Genomic DNA, 6,000 nt, shown 5'->3' on the forward strand with positions numbered 1-6,000 from the left:
AATTACGCGAAGGTGAGCCAAAATGGAAATAGTGAGATCAAAGAAGTTCTTATTAATTTCTGATAAAGCCGATTGCTATTGTTGTTGCTTATAGAAGCGTGGCAGCGTATCCTTCAGCAGKTACCCGCTGCTCATTAATGCAAAAAGATGTTTGTGTGTGTAGTTTTGCGGTTTTTTGCTTTGCAAAGTTATGTTTGCCGAGCTTACCCTTGTTATTATTGTTTTTGSCTTAGGAAAGCATTGCAAACTGATTTATGCCGGCGGCAAAAGCATCAAAGACACATTCTAAGAATTCCTGTTGACTTTCGTGTTAACTTCTCCTCTTTTTTTTTAGCGTCTAGTTTAACAACTCGCGAACACTAGAAACTAAATTCGGCGGTTTGTTTTTTTATTTGATTATTCCCTCGTTTAAAATGCTTTTTCGTTTGTTTTTATCGCTCGGCGGCAGCAAATAATTGTGGCTTTGGCTAATTTATGCGCTTGTTTGCCTTCTTCTGTATTCTGTGTTCGAAAATATTTACTGAATTAAGAGCAAAACGAATGCATGCTTGAAAGCGAGATGCAGTGGATGGCAATACAGATATTTCAAAAATAATATTGGAGGAATATACATTTGAATACTTTTATACRTACATATATACGGTATATATACATATTTATGTACATAGGGATCGACGGTTTTTTGGGTTATCATTCGTTTGCGCTGCGTTTAACGCTTTTTAATCGTTCGATACTAGAATATTTATAAATGAAAGTGTGATTATGCCCCACCAAGAGTGGCGTTGTAAATAAAAAGCAAAGCAAAGTGTTATCGTTGCGCTTAATCAAACACATGTCTAGCTCAAGAGTTCCAGTTTTCATACTTAGATTAAAGCAATAAATATACACACATATGTACATACATCCCTTTCGCTAGCTCTTATCATTTCGATGCTCTTCCGATCTAACTTCTTGGTGGTCTCTACAAAATTGCCGCACAAATTCCTTAAAATCTCGATTGCTTACTTTCGTTTGTTGACTCCACTTGCTTCAAATCAGTGAGCAGCTTCCTCTCTCGTGAATTACCATATTTATTTCAATCTGCTTAACTCTGATCATGACTTTTGGGTGCCTTTATCTTAGCCAAAAGTTCTTTGGTCCATCGTAAGTAGTAAAAATCTACCACAATTCAAGAAGATCCATTTATTCATGTTCATATTGTACTTATGTACTCACAGCGATAATAAAAATGTTTGCCAATTGCCTATGAAGTGCATGCGTTGTATCATGAGTGTATTTAAGTAATCAATACACTTAATTTCACAGGCGCACTTGAATGTTTGATTTTGAACGTTTTATCTGCCGAAAGATTTGGCTGCTTAATGGGAATAGATGTATTTGTAGTCATATGTATGTAGATAAGTACATTATTAGAGCTCATATGCCACTTAATGGGCACTAAAATTGTTAGGGTGTATATACAGAGCGCGTTTTCTGGAGCTTAAACATATTTTTTTCCACATAAGTGAACATATAAATACATACATATGTATGTTAAAACTTCTTCATATACATCAGGGTGGGCCAAGAAGCTATATGATTTTTTTTTTTGGCTTGGTACTCTGAAAAATTGGTTCTTAGAAAAATCTGCGAAAAATTCTTCAATTCTGAGCTTTTAATKGTACCGAGAAGGTTCTCCGCCTTACAGTATACTATGTTTTCCTTCTTATCAGTTAGAAAAATTAATTCCTCTCTTCCAACTACTGCTACTCGTTTCATACATAGATTTTGTAGAAAATTGAATACTGAAATTTACGATTTTACGATATTTTCATTTAAATATATTAACGATGGAAGTTTGATTATTTTAAGTTGTTACATGGGTTTACGTGTTTCAATGAAACCGAGCTGTTGTCTTTTTAAACTCTACAATACCTATAGRATATTGTCTTAAAGTTTAAAGTTTATCCGATTAGYAGTTTCGGAGGTACAGCCTTGAGAACTTGTGCGCTCGAGGTTAGCTAGGCTAAGTGCGTCGTCTTTAAATGCGTTTTTCTCGAGACTGTTTTCTTGAAGTCGGGTGATTGAAGATTTCTAGAGAACTACTCAACCGATCTTCATGAAGTTTTAGACGGGTCTTTGAGATACATTTATTAAGGACTTGGACAAATGATTTTTTTTTGATTTCAACTTATTGAAAAAAAAATGTCGCGGAATTTTCACTTAAATTATCATTTTTTTGTCCAAGTTCTATGTTAAGTTCTTAACTAAAATCTCCAGATGATTCTGTAAGAAGTTATCTTGCCAACCCGGGCGCATCTTTTTTCGGAATGGTCACCGGAAATGCCATCGCAATAACCAAGTTTAAAATATTCTGTAACACGATTCGAAACAAAATTTACTCGAATTCGAATTTTTTTATTCCGTAACTAGATTTTCGGATTTTCAAGCCAATTTTCGAATAAAATATTCATTAGCTTTTGAGWTGTAGAAAGCAAAAACGAAAATTGTGCGTATTCATTCCGGCACAGGGTGGTACAACTTTCGAAAAATTATAAAGTAGATCCGATTTTCGAATAGAATACATTTACGAATCGAGATACAGAATAGGGCCCCAGAAGTTTCAGAATTACTTTGTTAATAATGTATGTTTGTAACAATAAAAAATTCTAGTAAGATATTTAAATTTTTTATGAGAAAGCAATGTTGAAAAAAGGCTGTTTTTTATCCGATGAAACCCATGTAATCGCTTAAGGCAAAGTTTTTTACTTGTAAATTTTATAATTCAATRCAAAAAATATCATTTTCAATTGCAAACCTCATAGTTTGGTAGGAAATTTACTAATTTTTCCATTAAAACTAAGAACTCATACTTGGAGAGATTTTCGTAGACTTTTGCAAAAATCATTTTTTCTTTTACACACCCTTATATACATACATACACAAAGCTTGGAATCATTTGATTTTTTTAATAGTTTTCGTTTGATCCTAAATCCCACTCTTCCTCCTCCTACGACTAAGATGACTAAGGATTATATAGAAGTATGCTCAAATATTACAATTTATTGTTCTAAATATTTTCAACAAGCTGCCAGACCTTTGAAAATTATTTATAATTATTAGTAAATCAGCTATATAGAAGTTTCGCATGTTTCAATGAAATATGGATTAGTTTCTACATTTTTAAATAATATTGCAGACGGATTTCTAATGAAATAAAGGTTATGTGTAACAAAAATGTGTACAAATCGAGTTTACCGAGCAACAGTTAGCAATAGGATACTTTCCGCTACTCAATGTATTTCTCATATGATTTTTATATGAAGTGTAAAAACAAGAATCATTATATAAAGGATACACTTAAATAATAAACCATACAAAGAGTTTGAATTGAAAACAAGAAAAAATGTTATGGGCAGCTATGTTATAAACGTCCAATCTAAAAAAAATATACAGATATTGTAATAATGCATTGAACACTAATCCGAGCCAATTTTTTTGAAGATATCTTGTCTGATAAAAAAGTTTCCGGCACAAAAACTTGATTCCGATCGTTTAGCTTATGTGGCAGCTTGATGCAAAGCAACCTGATACCGATAAAGAAGCAGATTCTTGAGGAGAAAGGAATTATGGAATTATGAGAAATTTCAGAGCAATATCTCCAAAGTTTAGGCTAGCTAAATTAACTCAGTTAACACGCTGATCATTTATATATAAAATTTACATATAGTTTCGCCATCTCCGAAGTTATCTCACCGTGCGATTCTGTACTGTAATACAGTATCAAGTCTCTAAATTTGATTTTAGATAGAGACAATTTTTGAGACTTGAGACGATTTTGCTATTCTGTAAGTGACAATCACAAAATCTATTACATTTCATTATTCAGAGATGTTTTTATACTTGAATGAAAATAAATATTTATGTTGATAACAAATATTAAATTTTCTATGACATAGTCAAAAAACATAATTATCAATAAAAATAGAAATATACATATGTTGACTTTGTTTCATAATATTAACGAAATTTATGTAAAATTGATTTATTTTTAACCTTTTCGTGTTTGAGTTGCTTACAAAATACAAAAAGCGACAATCGATTAATATCTATGGTGATCTCTATTCAGTATATTCAAAATGGCAGACAAGAGTTCTTTTTGGTTTTGTGACCTGCTAACTACCAGGTCTCAAATTTGAGGCAATATTTTGAGACCAAAGCTAGAGACTGTTTAGTGAATAGTAACTAGTCACAAATTGAGATTTTACCTCAAAATGTCTCAAATAGAGACTAGAGACTGGTTACAGAATCCTGCTATTGAACAAACTTAAATAATTCAATGCTTCCAATGATCGAAAATCGAATATCACATCCTCGTTTGAAACCCTGTTGAAAAATTTCCCTGGAACAATTTAGAATATATAATATAAGTATTTTTGCATCTTTTCCAATTGTGGCCTTCTAAATACAATTTTTATTGATTTTTTGTGACGATAAAATCGAAGGAGCACAATAAAAATGTTTATTGTTCCGAACAATAAGACTACATGAAGTGTGAACTTGCTTTAGGCGCACCCTGTATCACATTTTCATATTTACAAAAGCAATTGCCAGCGCCTAGCATAACATTAAGCGATCCATAAATATTTGCACACCGCCTTTTTCACATTTTCTCAGCTGATCAGATAACTTAGCACTTGGCAAAATTCAATTAAGCCTGATAACTGAATATTTTCTAATTTTTGCCAAGATATTCGAATCAAATACGATTGTGTACACGCATATATTTATGCAGCTATACTTGTGTAAATACTTACCGCGCCAATTAACGGCGGGCCAACCTTCGCTCGCCTTCAAAAACGTGTGAATGTGTGCGTATGAGGGCGCACTGCGTTTGTAAGTCGGCTGTATATGTTAAGCAGGTAAACTAATGCCACTRATCGGGCAACAGGTGGGCGTCGCGGCTGGCTGTTCTTCTGGCGCAGCGSCGTCGCGTGGAGCGGAAGTGCAAATGCTGCAAGTTGGCGCGCAAAGCCGCGTCGACTCGCGTTTCACTACAAATATTTTCACTTTGACGCGCACACGCTCGCTTTTTAAGTGCATACACACTATGTATGTATGTATGAAGGTATGTTTTGTTTGCTCGTTGCATTAACTGCACTTGTGACGTTCTAAGTTGCTCACACACACACACACGTGCGCGCGATACTTTTCTGCAAAGGCGCTGCGATTTGTTAATTACACTTTACTTAAAACCAAATCGATTTTTTATATTTGCTTCACATTCACTTACGAACTCAGATGTATGAATGTGCGTTTTTGCACATGAAAAATTGTCACAGAAATTCTAGTTTGCACTACCAGTTTTTCAAAAAGCGCCGCTAGTTTTGTTAAGCGTCTTGAATTGGATGCACATTCATATTCTAAATGTGTATATGTATGTGCGTGTTTGTTTGCAGTTACGTGTACACTTCTATGCACTTATGCGCGAGTGTTTTCAATTCTAACCAGTATTTGCTGTTGATTCGCTCTCCACCTTTCGTTTTTACACTGCCACCCACCAGGTGAGTCGCAACTTCTCGCTGGCAGCGTAGGCAGCATTAACAGCTGTTGGTTGTTTGTGTCAAAAACGCAAATACTAAAATCGTATTTCACAAAAAMTAAGAAACAGTCAGCTTCTTTCAATGTTCTTAAATATAGAGTTTGTCAACTCGTTTAATTAACTCTTTGGCTCTGGATTCTCTACTGAACACAATCACATTAAAGTCGTARATACTTATATCGCAAGTATGTTTCTATGTATGTATGTTAGTGCACAACTGCATTCGTTTTCAATTTCGTTTATTAATAAAGATTTATGAATGGCACAAACTAGTCGATTATTATTATTTGTTTTTGTTTTTGTTTTTGTTCTCTTTATAGAAATCCCAAATGGATCAGTGATGAAGTGAAGTGCGCATGCGCCACCATCCGCCCGACAAGAAAGCAACGTTTTAACCAMAAGACCGCTCGTGAGAAACT

The 6,000-nt window shown here is 34.0% G+C and overlaps 1 protein-coding gene across 1 annotated transcript in view; it reads right to left on the bottom strand.

Annotated features, from left to right (window-relative positions):
• Window positions 1–6,000, bottom strand: part of LOC108970847 (formin-J) — a 77,585-nt gene extending 71,585 nt beyond the window's left edge. The window contains exon 1 of the mRNA XM_018936506.1: window positions 4,797–6,000. The gene's annotated coding sequence lies outside the window, so the exon portion shown is untranslated. The remainder of the gene's footprint in view (window positions 1–4,796) is intronic.

The sequence above is a fragment of the Bactrocera latifrons genome, unplaced genomic scaffold (genome assembly GCF_001853355.1).
Source record: "Bactrocera latifrons isolate USDA-ARS-PBARC rearing strain unplaced genomic scaffold, ASM185335v1 scaffold_310, whole genome shotgun sequence".
NCBI classification, from domain to species: Eukaryota; Metazoa; Arthropoda; class Insecta; order Diptera; family Tephritidae; genus Bactrocera; species Bactrocera latifrons.